The sequence below is a fragment of the Macaca mulatta genome, chromosome 17, assembly GCF_049350105.2.
Source record: "Macaca mulatta isolate MMU2019108-1 chromosome 17, T2T-MMU8v2.0, whole genome shotgun sequence".
In the NCBI taxonomy this organism is placed as follows: Eukaryota; Metazoa; Chordata; class Mammalia; order Primates; family Cercopithecidae; genus Macaca; species Macaca mulatta.
The window spans coordinates 73,901,184-73,916,954 of NC_133422.1; the positions used below are offsets into that span (position 1 = coordinate 73,901,184).

Sequence of the window (15,771 nt, forward strand, 5' to 3'; positions counted from 1 at the left end):
AGGATATAATCGTCTATAGTTTTCCAGGTGGCTCAGTAAATATGTATTGATTCCTGCAATGTGGCAAGAAATATGCTAGGTAAGTCCTGCCTTTTAGGAGCTCACAATTTCTTTGGCAGGTAGAAATGTGTACAAATAATTGCAAGACAGTGAGAAAAACATCATAACTGAGATAATCATATATGGTCAAGAAGTCCTGAGGAGAGCAGTACTACATCACCCCGGAGTCCTTGGGAGCTGTGAAGGTTAGGGTGGGGAGCAGTGAAAGGTCAGGGAAGATCTTCCAGAGGTAGGAATGGAGGAGTAGCCTTACAAGGACCAAGAAGGGGGAGTAAGGTGTTCTAAGACAGAAAATCATGATTGACACAGATGGTCATAAACACACAAGGTGTATGTGCAAACTTAGCTCTGTTTGAGCACACCATTTTGTGGAGAGCCAGTAGCCAAATAGGTAGGGGGACTAAGTGGGGGCCAACATGTCTGTAAACTTGGAAATAAGAACAAAAGTCCCGGCAGAGCCAAATAGACGTCACCAAAGCCAAAGCTAAATCTATAATAGTCCATTTGTTTCTTACCTAAAAATGTCTATGACATTTTGTTACTCATTTTCTAAATTCATGGTAGTGTAAAGCAACAAATAAGGTGCTATATACAGGAACCCTTATAGCAATGAAGAGACAACTCCTTATTCCCTTCTATTTATTGCTTGGGTGGTGATTACATGGGAGAATTAACTTTATGATAATTTATTAAATGATACGCCTATGATTTGTGCTTTTTTCTATATGTGTGTTACATTCCAATAAAAAGTTGGAAAATGTGTTTTCTAATAAGTAGGAAATAAAATAAATTATACTACGTATTCAATGATCAGGGCTACTGTCTTTCTAGTGTGAAATAGATAATGAGCACCTTGATTTGATGTGAGGACACCACCAACCTTTCCATTGGTGCCAAAAATTTTGCCATTAGAAATTTAACCCTTGCAGTTAAAGCAAGATCCTGTTATATGCAAACATTGGTGTCACAGATTATTGTGGGACTGTTCATCTTTAGGGATGAAGTGTGAGAACTCTGGAGTCAGAATGCCCAGCTCCCATTCAGGTTCTACCACTTACTAGCTGTTCCAGTTACTTTTGCTATGTAACAGAATACTCCAAAACTCAATGATTTTTTGTTTGTTTGTTTTTGTTTTCTTGCAGATTCTGTGAGTTAGGAATTTGTGGAAGTGTTCATCTCATTGATACTTTTGCCCTTTGTAGCACTGATTAAGGTCACTTGGTGATTCTCAGCTGGTAGGTGAGCTGATATGGAAGGTCCAAGACAGCTTCATTCATGGTCAATGTTTGGCACTGGCGATGAAATGACTCAAAGGCTAGGATTGCCAGTCAGAGCATCTACATGTGACATCCCCATGTGATTCGACTTCGTCACAATGATGTAGCCATCTCAGGGTAATTAGAGTTCTCACTTTGCAGCTCAGAGCTTCAAGCACGAGTGTTTCAGTGACCAAGGCAGAAGCTACTGCGCCTTTTATCTTCCAGGTGCAGAAGTCCACATCACATCAGCCAGATTCCTTTAGGTGGAGTCATCATAAACTCACCTAGATTCAAAAGAAGGAAAGGACACAGACCCAAACCCTTAATGGGCAGAGTGGCAAGGTCACATTATGGAAGAACATGCAGAATGAGAGATGGTGCTGTGGTCATCTGTAAAAATTACCATCTGCCACACTAGCTGTGTCACCTTGGGCAAATCTTTTAAACTAAGATTCAGTTATTTCATTTGAAAAATGATGGTGATAATAATAGTCAACTCATGGGATAGCTTTAAGGATTGATGAGATAGTACATATCAGGTGCTTAGTGCAGTGCCAGAGTCACAGTAAGAGATCAGAAACACTTCCTATTTACCTTCCTATTAAGGTGGCAGGAGCTGAGGAAAGTGGGAGAGGATAGAGAGATGTCTCTAGAATAAATGTCAGAGATAAAGTCTGGATAAAAGGACCCAGAAGGAAGAAACAGGCAAGTCACACAATAAGGGAGGCTTTCCAAGATGACAAAGTAGCTCTGAGAACAATGACAGGCAAGGAATAAAAGCAAACTTTCTCAGCTTCCCAATTTTCCCTAGGATTGGCCTTGGTATTTTGTCAAGCAATCGGTGGGGGATGACTTGTTTATAAAAGTCACTTTCATTAGAAACATCAGATTGTCTTCATTCACAGGGTTTACCAAGTAAAAATAAAAGGAGGACCCCTGTTATGACACATTCTGACACTGACCGCAAAGAGTAATCTTTCATAAGTCTCTAAACAAATGAACACCAACCTTTCTGGGCTATAACAGCACCCTGGGATTTGCTACCGAAATGGAAGGATGTAACAAACTTTAAGTAAAATAAATGGATCTCTTCCAAACAATTCCCAGATGAGCCAGGTAAAGGGGATCTGTACTCCAGGATGTTTTATTAAAACTTAATGGAAAGAGCCGAAACCCCTTTGCCACTTGGCAGTTGTGAAAGAAACCTTTTTAGCAAATGACAAAAACAGGAAGTTATGTAAATTAACACTTGGCATGGTACTAAAGCAAGATTTTCAACCAAAAAAAAAAAAAAACTGGTTTATCAAACATCCATTGACTAAATTTTGTGCCCCCTTTTTTTTTTAAATTGCAAGAATACAGAAATAAGTGGATAGCAAATGTTATTACAGATTCTGTACACAGACTTAATGCCACCCTTTCAGCTTGTCAGTCAAGAAAACTTATTGAACACTTACTAGATACTAAATCTGAGTCCTGTGGAAAGCACAGCATCTCTACAGTGTCAATAAACACACAAATTGAAGAATGGCAAAAATCGCGGTAATTGTGACTCAATATTGGAGGAGTTGATTATAATCTTGGATTTTGACCTTTCAATGAACAGAAAAAAAAAAACTACAAATATTTACTCATTTCCTACCATGAGCACAAGCCTTGCTATGCATTAGGAGGTATACAAAGTTGAATAAGATCAAACTGCTATTGTCATAAATGTCAAAGTCTTACAGAGGAGACAGAGGTATATATCTGTAACTTTATTATGAAGCTCATAAAAATGAAATGTTATAATGTAGATAAAACATCATTCTTGCCAACATGGGTGTAGTTAACATAGAAAGTTTACTAGATAAAATAGGATTTGAATGGGAGCCTTAAAAAAATAGGTACTGCTGTGAAGGAATATTTAAGGTATAGGAATATTTAAGTATACTAAGAAAATGGGGCAAGTTTCCAGAAGCAGAATACAGAGAATATTCTAGGAGGAATGAGCTGAATGCACTACGAGTTCCTTGAAGGTAGGGATTGCTTTTGCTTATTTTCAACACTTCTGGTTCATGGTAAAAGCTCAATAAATGTTTAATAAATAAATATTGGACAATGTTCACTTGGCATTAGGCAATGGATACACAATTAAAACACCACATAGAGGCAACAAATAAAAGAAATATTTCAATGACCAGGCCAAAATTTCAGATATTATTTTATGTGATGATGTGATAGATTGATACTATAGGACAACTTAACCATATGGTACAAAATGAATGAGAACAAGAGGGAAGTTAGTGGAAGAGATGAACTTCTCTTCTGTTTATATCCCACCAACTCGGTCTATTCTCACAGTGGGTATTCAGGAAGGGAGTTTACCTAATTCATTAAAATAAAAGAACGGTGTAATGTACAAAGGTAAATTATCATAATTTAATTTTCAGCTATGTTGTTAGACTTTCTCCACTATATTTTCAAACATCTCTGGACTCAATCTAATTTATTTTTAAAAATAGCTGATTGTGATTATGTCTTAAGTCTTGAAGACAGATGGGGACAAAACTTACTAGAAAAAACATCAAGGTATTTGGCTATATACAAAATGAGAAAACTTTGATGCAAGTAAACAAAGGCTAAATAAGAATGCAAACAACATACAGTAAAAGATGTTTGTAGTAAATAAGAGCAATAAAACCTATACTACATTTATTATACGAAGAAATCATTCAACTTGTTAAGAAAAATACTAAGAGGCTGGGAGCAGTGGCTCACGCCTATAATCCCAGCACTTTGGGAGGCTGAGGGGGGCAGATCATGAGGTCAGGAGACCGAGACCATCCTGTCTAACACGGTGAAACCCCGTCTCTACTAAAAAAAAAAAAAAAAAAATCAGCTGGGTGTGGTGGTGGGTGCCTGTGGTCCCAGCTACTCGGGAGGCTGAGGCAGGAGAATGGTGTGAACCCAGGAGGCAGAGCTTGCAGTGAGCCGAGATCATGCCACTGCACTCTAGCCTAGGTGACAGAGCAAGACTCCAGCTCAAAAAAAAAAGAAAAAAGAAAAATACTAAGAAATCATTAGATAAATACCCAAAAGTCTTAGATAACTAAGAGATGATTCACAGAAAACAAATTATAAATAAAAAAGAGAAGTGTTAAACCAGGGTAGTAAGAAAAAAAAAATACATGTTAAAACAGTAAAATGCCATTTTCTACAGACAGTGTTAAACTAACAAAAACTATGCTTTAATGTCAATAGCCAATTCTGCCAAGAGTGCAATAAAATTATTATATTTATACATTGTTATTAGAGTACTGATGCAACTCTTAGAAATCTACTTAACGAAATGTACCAAGAGTCATAAAAATGGTAAATCCCACTCATGGAACTTTATCTACAAAACAAAACCAAAAAAAAATCCAGGCTGGGCATAAAGGCTCATGACTGTAATCCCAGCACTTTGGGAGGCTGAGGCAGGAGGATCACTTGAGCCCAGGAGTTTGAGACCAGCATGGGCAACATAACAAGACCCCATCTCTATCAAAACTAAAACAATAAATTAGTTGGGCATGGTAGTGTGTGCCTGTGGTCCCAGCTACTTGGGAGGCTGAGGTGGGAGATTTTCTTGAGCTTGGGAGGTTGAGGCTGCAGTGAACTATGATCACACCACTGTCCTCCAGCCTGGGTGACAGGGCAAGACCCTGTCTCAAAAAAATTTTTTTAATACAAAAGAAAGAAAATGTATAGATTTGAAATTAATTTCAATATAATTATAACAGTGAATACCTGAAAAAGGCAAAGTAGATTTAACAAGCAGTTACCGGGTGACCTTCTATATTGCCCTGCATGATAGCAGTAAAGGAAGCCAAGAATACATAGCTACTGCCATCAGGCAGCACTTATTATTCTTGTTCAAAACTAAGCATCATATAAACCTTATGGTAATCACAAAGAAAAAGCCACAATGGATACATGAACAAGAAAGAGAAAGAAACAAAAGCTTCGCACTGTAGCAAAACACCAAACACAAAATGTGCATAACAAAGAAAGAAAGGAATAAAAAGATTTACAAAACAACTAGAAAACAATCAACAAAATGTTAGGAGTAAATTCTTACCTACAAATAATAACCTTAAATGGAAATGGGTTAAACTCTGCAACCAAAGCACATAAAGATTAAACTCTGCAACCAAAACGGAATGAATAAAGAAAAAAAATAATAATATCCAACTATGTACTGCCTACAAGAGATCTAGCTTAGCTTTAAGGACACACATAGGCTATAAGTGAAGGGATGGAAGAAGATAATCCAAGCAAATAGCAACGAAAAGAGCAAGAGTAGTTATATCAGGTAAAATAGACTTTAAGTCAAAAATTGGCAAAAGAGACAAAGAAGGACATTATTTAATGATAAAGGGGTCAACTTATCAACAGGACATAATAATTGTAAATATATATGCATCCAACATCAGAACAACTAAATATAAGAAGGAAACATTAATGAACACAAGGGGAGAGATAGATAGCAAATATAATTGTAGCATGAAACTTCCCCACTTTCAAAAATGGATAGATCAACCAGACAGAAAGTTAACAACAAAATATTTACATTAACTGCATTTTACACTAAATGAACCTAATGGACATATATAGAACTTGCCATCTGATAGCAGTAGGATATACATTCTTCTCTGCCTCACATGGAACATTCCCTAGGATATACCATATGTTAGATCATAAGACTAGTCTTTAAAAATTCAAAAAGATTCAAATCACATCTGGTATTGTTTCTGATCACAATGATATAAAACTAGAAATCAATAACCACAGGAGGAATCTTAGAAAATTTACAAATATGTGGAAATTAAATATGCTCCTGAACAACCAACTGGTCAAGGAATAAATCAAAAGGGAAATTTAAAAATATCTTGAGACACATAACAATGGAATCACAACTTAGCAAAACCTATGGGATGTAGCAAAAGCATTTCTAAAAAGGAAGTTTATAGCAATAAATGCCTACATTAAAAAAGAAGAATGTTTCCAAGTAAATATCCTAAAATTATGCCTCAAGGACATTTTCAAATAATAAGAATAAACTAAATTCAGAGTAGCAGAAGGAATAAAATAATAAAAGTCAGAACAAAAATAAAGAAAAAAATAGAAAACATAATAAAAGCGAGATTATTTTTTAAAACATAAACAAAATTGACAAACCTCCAGCTAGACTAAATAAAACATAATGAAGACTCAAATAAAATCAGAAGTAAAAGTAGAGATATTACAATAGAGATATCTCAGAAATTAAAAAGATCATAAAGGACTGTTATAAACAATTATATAGCAAAAAAAATGAATAATCTAAAAGAAATGAATACATTGTTAGAAAAATATAACCTACAAAGATTGAATCAGGAAGAAATAGAAAGCTTGAACAGACCAATTAAAAAATAAAGGCACTGAAGTAGTAATTAATAACCTACCAAAGAAGAAAAGCCCAATATTAGATGGCTTCATAGCTGAATTCTACCAAACATTTAAAAAGAAGTATCACCAATACTTTATAAACTTTTACTTAAAAAATAGAGCTAAAGGGAACATATATAAACATGTTTTACAAGGCCAAGATCACCTTGATAACACCTAAGCCAGACTAAGACACTGCAAGAAGAGAAAACTACAGACCAGTATGTCTGATGAAAATTGGTTCAAAAATCCTCAATGAAATACTATGAAACCAAATTTAATAATACATCAAAAATAGTATATATCATGACCAACTGGGATTTATCCCAGGTATGCAAGTCTGATTTAACATATGTAGATCAATCAATGTGATATGTCACATTAAGAGAATAACATAAAATTCACAGGATCATCTCAACTGACACAGAAAAAGCATTGGACAAAGTTCAATCTCCTTTCTTGATTAAAAAAAAACTTAACAGTTTACATATAGAAGGAAAATTTCCCAACATAATGAAGTTCATTTTTGAAATACAGCTTAAATCCAAACAAACGGGAAACAACTGAAAGCTTTTCCACTAAGACCCACTACAAGGTAGGGATGCCCACTCTTACCACATTTATTCAGCATAGTACTGAAAGTACCAGCCAGAGGAATTAGGCAAGAAAAAAATATAAAAGACATCCATGTAGGAAATGAAAAAAGCAAAATTGTCTTTGATGCTGATGATATCATCTTATATACAGAAAATTCTAAAAACTCCATCCCCCAAAAAAGTTAAGATTGATAGATAAATTCAATAAAGTTGTAGGTTATAAAAACAACATACAAAAATCAGTAACATTTCTATACACCAAAAATGAACAATCCAAAAAAATAAATTAAGAAAACAATCCTATTTACAATAGCATCAAAAAATAAAATAAAACACTAGGAGTAAAGTTAACCAAAGAGTTGAAAGATCTGTACACTGAAAGCTATAAAACATTAATGAAAAACAATCCCATTTACAATAGCATCAAAAAAAAAAAAAAGATAAAATAAAGTACTAGGAGTAAAGTTAACCAAGGAGTTGAAAGATCTGTACACTGAAAGCTATAAAACATTAATGAAAAAAATTGAAAAACATAAAAAAAAGATATTCCATGTTTATGGACTGAAATAATTAATATTGTTAAGATGTTCATATTACCTAACACAATCTAAAAATTCAATACAATTTGAATCAAAATTCCAATGGCATTTTTCACAGAAATAGAAAAAGAAAATCCTAAAAGTAATATGGAACCAGAAGAGATCCTTAATACCGAAAATAATCCTGAACAAAAAGAACAAAGCTGGGAAGCATCACACTACCTGGATTTAAAATAGATTATAAATCTATTGTAATCACAACAGCATAATACTGGCATAAGAACACACATATCTCAACCAACAAAACAGTAGAGAAAGCAGGAAACTAAACATAACTATTTACAGTCCATTGATTTTTTGAAAAACAAGAGTACAAAATGGGGAAAGACAGTCTCTTCAATAAATAATGTTTGGAAAACTGGACATCTACATGCAAAAGAATAAAACCAGACCCTTAACTAATACCATATAAAAACTCAACTCAAAATGGATAAAAGACTTAAGTGTAAGACTTAAGACTACAGCTGCTAAAAGAAAACTTAGGGGAAAATCTCCCCAACATTTGTCTCGGTAATGACTTCCCAACTAGGATTACAAAAGCACAGGCAACAAAAGCAAAATAGCCATATCTAATTATATCAAACTGAAAAGCTTCTGCATCACAAAGAAAACAATAAAGTGAAGAGATAGCTCACAAAAGGAGAGAAAATATTTCCAAACCATATATCTGGCATATCCAAAATAAATAAAGAACTCAAACAACTCAACAGGAAGAAAACAACGTAATTTAAAAATGGGCAAAGAATCTGAACAGACATTTCTCAAAAGAAGAAATACAAATGGACAACAGATATAAGAAAAAATGCTCAACATCTCTAACTACCAGGGAAATGTAAATTAAAACCACAATGAGATGTCACCTCACACCTGTTAGAATGGCTGTTACAAAAAAATGAATAATAACAAATGTTGATAAGAATGCGGAAAAAAGGGAACCCTTGTACACTGTTGGTGGAAATGTAAATTAGTATAACCATTATGAAAAACAGTATGAAAGTTCCTCAGAAAACAAATAGAACTACCGGGTGATACAGCAATTCCACCTCTTGGTATATATCCAAAGAAATTAAAATGAGTATGTAAAAGAGATAGCTGCACTCCTGTGTTCATTTCAGCATTATTCACAGTAGCAGAGCTATGGAAGCATTCTAAGTGTTCAGAAACAAATGAATGGATAAAAAATATTTTACATATGTGTATATAGTGTTTGGGATACTATATATGTATATATAGTGTTTGGGATACTACACAGTCTTAAAAAAAAAGAAAAGGAAATTCTGTCACTCACAACAACATGGATGAATACAGCAAACATTATGCTAAGTAAAATAAGCCAGGTACAGAAAGACAAATATTGTATTAGCCACTTATGTGTGGAATCTAAAACAGTTGCCCTCATAGAAACAGAGAATAGAAGGTGGTTACCAGAGGTTTGTGGAAGGAGGCAAAAGGAAAGGCAAAGGGATGATCTTGATCAAAGGGGACAAAGCTTCAGTTACACTAGAGGAATAAATTTTGGGGAACTATTGCACTGCATGGTGACCACAGTTAATAATAATGTATTACATATTTCAAAATAATTAAAAGACTAGATTTTTAATATTCTCACCACAAAAACGATAAGTTGGTGAGATGATGGATATGTTAATTTGTTTGATTGAATGTTTCTATAATGTATATGTAGATCAAAACATCACATTGTACCCCACAAATATACACAATTATTATTTGTCAATTTAAAAATTAAATTAAAAAATTGTAAACCATGATCCTTTACCATTAAAAACTCTAATGCATTTTTCACAGAAATAGAAAAAAATCCTAAACTTTATATGGAATCACAAAAAACCTGGAATAGCTGAAGTCAATACTGAGAAAGATAAAATTGAAGGCATCACATTTCCTGATTTAAAATTATACTACAAAGCTATAATAATCAAAACAGTTTGATGCTGGCATAAAAATGGAAACATGGATGAATGGAACAGAATAGAGAGCCCCAATATAAGTCCAAACATATACAGTCAACTAATTTTTGACAAGAGCACCAGTAGGACACAATGGAGAATAGACACTTTCATAACTATGGTGTTGGGAGAAAAATTCTTTTTCCGCATGCAAAATAATAAAATTGGTCCCTTATCATACCTTATAAACAAAAATCAACTCAAAATGGGTAAAAGACTTAAATGTAAGACCTGAAACCACAAAATTCCTAGTAGGGAACAGAGAGAAAACTCCTTAACATTGGCCTTGACAATAATTTTTTGGCTATTACAACAAAAGCTCAGGTGACAAAAGAAAAAAATAAATGAATGGGACTACATCAAACTAAAACACTTCTGCATAACAAAGGAAACAATCAGCAAAATGAAAAGGCAACCTATGAACTGGAAAAAATATTTGCAAACCACATATCTAATGAGGGGTTTGCAAATATTATGAAGAACACTTACAACTCAATAGCAGAAAAACAAATAACCCGATTAAAAAAATAGACAAGGAGGATCAGGCAGGACTAGATTTCAGCTCCCACTCAGATGGAGAGAGCAGCACGTGGAGTCTCACATCATGAACTTTTGCTCCAGAACTGCTGCAGGAATAATTCAGGAAAGCCGAGAACCCACAGACAAGATTGCTCCTGCAGGACCTGGGAGACATGCCAAATACTGTGAGTGCCCAAACTGTGGAAGTGGGAAAGGGGGATTGTCTGCCCCCAAACACACACCCTCACTTGGGAACTTCAAGGTCTAGATCATGGGAGAGGATTCTGACCTTACCTGGAGCTGAGTCAATTTAGAGAGCTGAGTGAGATACAGGAGTAGAGGAAGCAGTGGGAAAAGTCCTGTGGGATCTCTGGGTTCCCAGGGAAACCATTTCTGACTTGTCTTATAGGGCTACCTGGAGGGGGCTGTCAGTGGAACTGGGAAAAGGACACAGAGAGAAGAAAACTTCCAGCTGAGCTTTGTAACAATTCCAACTGAATGAGAAGTCTCCTGGCCAGAACTCGGGGGAAGCTGTAAATCTTGTGTGCAGACTCCACAGGTGGGGAAGCACAAAAGCCCCACTTGCTTTTGCAGCTGGGAGGCTGATTGCCTGGGGCAAGTTCTCAGTCCTGCTCACCCACTGCCTGGAAACAGACTTAGTCCTGTTGTAGGGGGCATGGTGAGAGTGATAACTGCCTTCTGGGTTTTGTGGAAGCTGGGTGAGGCCTGTAACTGCCAACTTTCCCCCACTTCCCTGACACCTGCATGACACAGCAGAGGCAGCCATAATCCTCCTAGGAACGTAACTCCATTGACCTTGGAACCACACCTGCATCCACCAGAGCAGCCACAGTAAGACCCACCCAAGGCAAGATTGAGCTCAGATATGCCTAGCCCTGCCCCCATCTGACGGTCCTTCCCTACCATCCCTGGTAGCTAAAGACAAAGGACATACCCTCTTGGGAGTTCTAGGGCACAGTCCACCACCTGATTCTACCCTTACTACCACAGCTGATGCTCTGTTGAAAGTGCCACCTTCTGGCAGGAGGCCAACTGGCACAAAAATAGTGCATTAAACAACCAAAACTAAGGACCCTCACAGAGTCCATTTCACCCTCCTGCCACCTCCATTGGAGCAGGTGCTGGTATCCACGGCTAAGAGATCCACAGACAGTTTGCCTCACAGGACTGTGTGCAGACAACCCCCAGTACAGCCTGGAGCCTGGGAGACCTGATAGGTGGCTAGATTCTGAAAGCAGATAACAATCACTATAGCTCAGCTCTCAGGAAGCCACATCCCTAGGAAAAGGGGAAGAGTACCATATCAAGGGAACACCCCATAGGACAAAAGGATCTGAACAACAGCCTTGAGCCCTAAACCTTCCCTCTGACAGAGCCTACCCAAATGAAAACGAACCAGAAAACCAACTCTGGTAATGTGAAAAAACAAGGTTCTTTAACATTCAAAAAAAAAAAAAAGAAAAAAAAAATCACACTAACTCACCAGAAATTGATCCAAGCCAGGAAGAAATCCCTGATTTACCCAAAAAAGATTTCAGAAGGTCAGTTATTAAACTAATCAAGAAGGCACCAAAGAAAGGAAATTTAAGGAAATAAAAAATGATACAAGAAATGAGGAGTGAAATCTTCAGTGAAATAGATAACATAAGTAAAAAACAATCAAAACTTCAGGAAACAAGGGATGCACTTATAGAAATACAAAATGCTCTGGAAAGTCTCACCAATAGAATAAAACAAACAGAAGAAAGAATTTCAGAGCCTGAAGACAAGATTTTTGAATTAACCCAATCCTACAAAGACAAAGAAAAAAGAATAAGAAAATATAAACAAAGCCTCCAAGAAGTCTGGGATTGCATTAAACTACCAAACCTAAGAGCAATCAGTGTTTCTGAGGAAGAAGACAAGTCTAAAAGTTTGGAAGATATATTTGGGGAATAATTGACGAAAACTTCCCCGGCCTGGCTAGAAAACTAGACATCCAAATACAAGAAGCTCAAAGAACACCTGGGAAATTCATTGCAAAAAGATTGTCACTTAGGCACATTGTCATCATGTTATCTAAAGTTAAGACAAAGGAAAGAATCTTAAGAGCTATGAGGCAAATGCACCAGGTAACCTATAAAGGAAGACCTATCAGATTAACAGCAGATTTCCCAGCAGAAACTTTATAAGCTAGATGGAATTGGGGCTCTATCTTCAGCCTCCTCAAATAAAACCATTATCAGGCAAGAATTTTGTATCCAGTGAAACTAAGCTTCATAAATGAAGGAAAGATACAGTCTTTTACGGACAAACATATACTGAGAGAGTTCACTACTACCAAGTCAGCACTGCAAGAACTGCTAAAAGGAGTTCTAAATCCTAGAAACACATCAAAACAGAAACTCTTTAAAGAATAAATCATGCAGGACCTATAAAACAAAAATACAAATTAAATAAAAAAGATATGCAGGCAACAAATAGCATGATGAATGGAATAGTACCTCACATCTTAATACTAATGTTGAATGTAAATGGTATAAATCTTCCACTTAAAAGATACAGAATCACAGAATGGATAGGAATTCACCAACCAACTATTTGCTGCCTTCAAAAGACTCGCCTAACACATAAGGACTCACATAAACTTAAGGCAAGATGGGAAAAGACATTCCATGCAAATGAACACCAAAAGCAAGCAAGAATAGCTATTCTTATATCAGACAAAACAAACTTTAAAGCAACAGCAATTAAAAGAGGCAAAGAGGGACATTATATAATGATAAAAGTCCTTGTCTAACAGGAAAATATCACAATCCTAAATATATATGCACCTAACACTGGAACTCTCAAATTTATAAAACAATTACTAATAGAACTAATCAATGAGATAGACAGCACCAAAATAATAGTGGGGGACTTCAATACTCCCCTGACAGTACTAGACAGGTCATCAAGACAGAAAGTCAACAAAGAAACAATGGATTTAAACTACACCCTAGAACAAACAGACTTAACAGATATTTACAGAACATTCTACCCAACAACCACAGAATATACATTCTATTCATCAGTGCATGGAATTTTCTCCAAGAATAGGCCATATGATAGGCCACAAATAAGCCTCAATATATTTAAGAAAATTGAAATTATATCAAGCACTCTCTTAGACCACAGCAGAATAAAACTGGAAATCAACTCCAAAAGAACCTTCAAAACCAACATATACATGGAAATTAAATAACCTGCTCCTGAATGATCATTGGGTCAATAATGAAATCAAGATGAAAATTTAAAAATTCTTTGAACTGAATGACGATAGTGACACAACCTATCAAAACTTCTGAGATACAGCAAAGGTGATGCTAAAAGGAAAGTTCATAGCCCCAAATGCCTACATCAAAAAGACTGAAATAGCACAAACAGACAACCTAAGGTCACACCTGAAGAAACTAGAGAAACAAGAATAAACCAAACCCAAATCCAGCATAAGAAAGTAATAACCAAGATTAGAGCAGGATAAATGAAATTGAAACAAAAAAAATACAAAAGATAAAGGAAACAAAAAGCTGGTTCTTTGAAAAGATACATAAAATTGATAGACCATTAGCAAGATCAACCAAGAAAAGAAGAGAGAAAATCCAGACAAGCTCAATTAGAAATAAAATGGGAGATATTACAACAGATATCACAAAAATACAAAAGATTTTTCAAGGCTATTATGAACACCTTTACATACATAAACTAGAAAACCTAGAGATTACTAAACTCCTGAAAAGATACAACCCTGCTAGCTTAAATCAGGAAGAATTAGATACCACGAATAGACCAATAACAAGCAGTGAGATTGAAATGGTAATTTAAAAATTACCAATAAAAAAAAGTCCAAGACCAGATGGATTCACAGATGAATTCTACCAGATATTCAAAGAAGAATTGGTACCAACCCTACTCACACTATTCTACAAGATACAGAAAGAGGAAATCCTCCCTAAATTATCCACAGAAGCCAGTATCACCCTCCAGGAAAGTGCATAACCAAAATAAATAAATAAATAAATAACCAACAAATATCCCTAATGAATATAGATGAAAAAATTCTTAACAAAATACTAGCCAACCAAATCCAATAACATATCCAAAATGTAATCCACCATGATCAAGTGGGTTTCATACCAGGGATGCAGGGATGGTTTAACATATGCAAGTCAATAAATGTGATACACCACATAAACAGAATTAAAAACAAAAAGTACATGATCATCTCAATAGACACAGAAAAAGCATTCAACAAAATTCAGTATCCCTTTATGATTACAACTCCCAGCAAAATCAGCATACGAGGGACATATCTCAATGTAATAAAAGCCATCTATGACTAACCCACAGCCAACATTATACTGAATGTGGAAAAGTTGAAAGCCTTCCTACTCAGAACTAGAACAAGACAAGCATGCCCACTCTCACCACTTCTCTTCGACATAGTACTGGAAGTCCTAACCAGAGCAATAAGACAAGAGAAAGAAATAAAGGGCATCCAAATCAGTGAAAAGGAAGTCAAACTGTTGCTGTTTGCTGATGATATAATTGTATACCTAGTAAGCCCTAAAAAGTCCTCCAAAAAACTCCTAGAATTGATAAAATAATTCAGCTAAATTTTTGGATATGTATACAAATCAGCAGCTCTGCTATACACCAACAGTGACCAAGCTGAGAATCAAATCAAGAACTCAACCCAATAGTTTTACAATATTTACAAAAAATGAAATAAAATACTTATGAATATACCTAACCAAGGAGGTGAAATACCTCTGCAAGGAAAACTCAAAACACTTTTGAAAGAAACCATAGATGACACAAACAAATGGAAACACATCCGATGCTCATGGATGGGTAGAAACAATATTGTGAACATGACCGAACTACCAAAAGCAATGTATAAATTCAACACAATTCTCATAAAAATATCATCATCGTTCATCACAGAACTAGAAAAAAAAATCCTAAAATTCATATGGAACCAAAAAAGAGCCCACATAGCCAAAGCAAGACTAAGCAAAAAGAACAAATCTGGAGGCATCGCATTACCTGATTTCAAACTACACTATAAGGCGATAGTCACCAAAACAGCATAGAACTGCTATAAAAATAGGCACATAGACCAATGGAACAGTATAGAAAACGCAGAAATAAACCCAAATACTTACAGCCAACTGGTCTTTGACAAAGCAAACAAAAACATAAAGTGGGGAAAGGACACCCTATTAAACAAATGGTGCTGGGATAATTGGAAAGCCACATGTAGGAGAATGAAATTGGA

General features: G+C 35.6%; 1 long non-coding RNA gene across 1 annotated transcript in view; it reads right to left on the reverse strand.

Annotated features, from left to right (window-relative positions):
• LOC144336137 (uncharacterized) overlaps positions 1-15,771 on the reverse strand; it is a 146,693-nt gene that overhangs the window by 112,826 nt on the left and 18,096 nt on the right. The window lies entirely within an intron of this gene.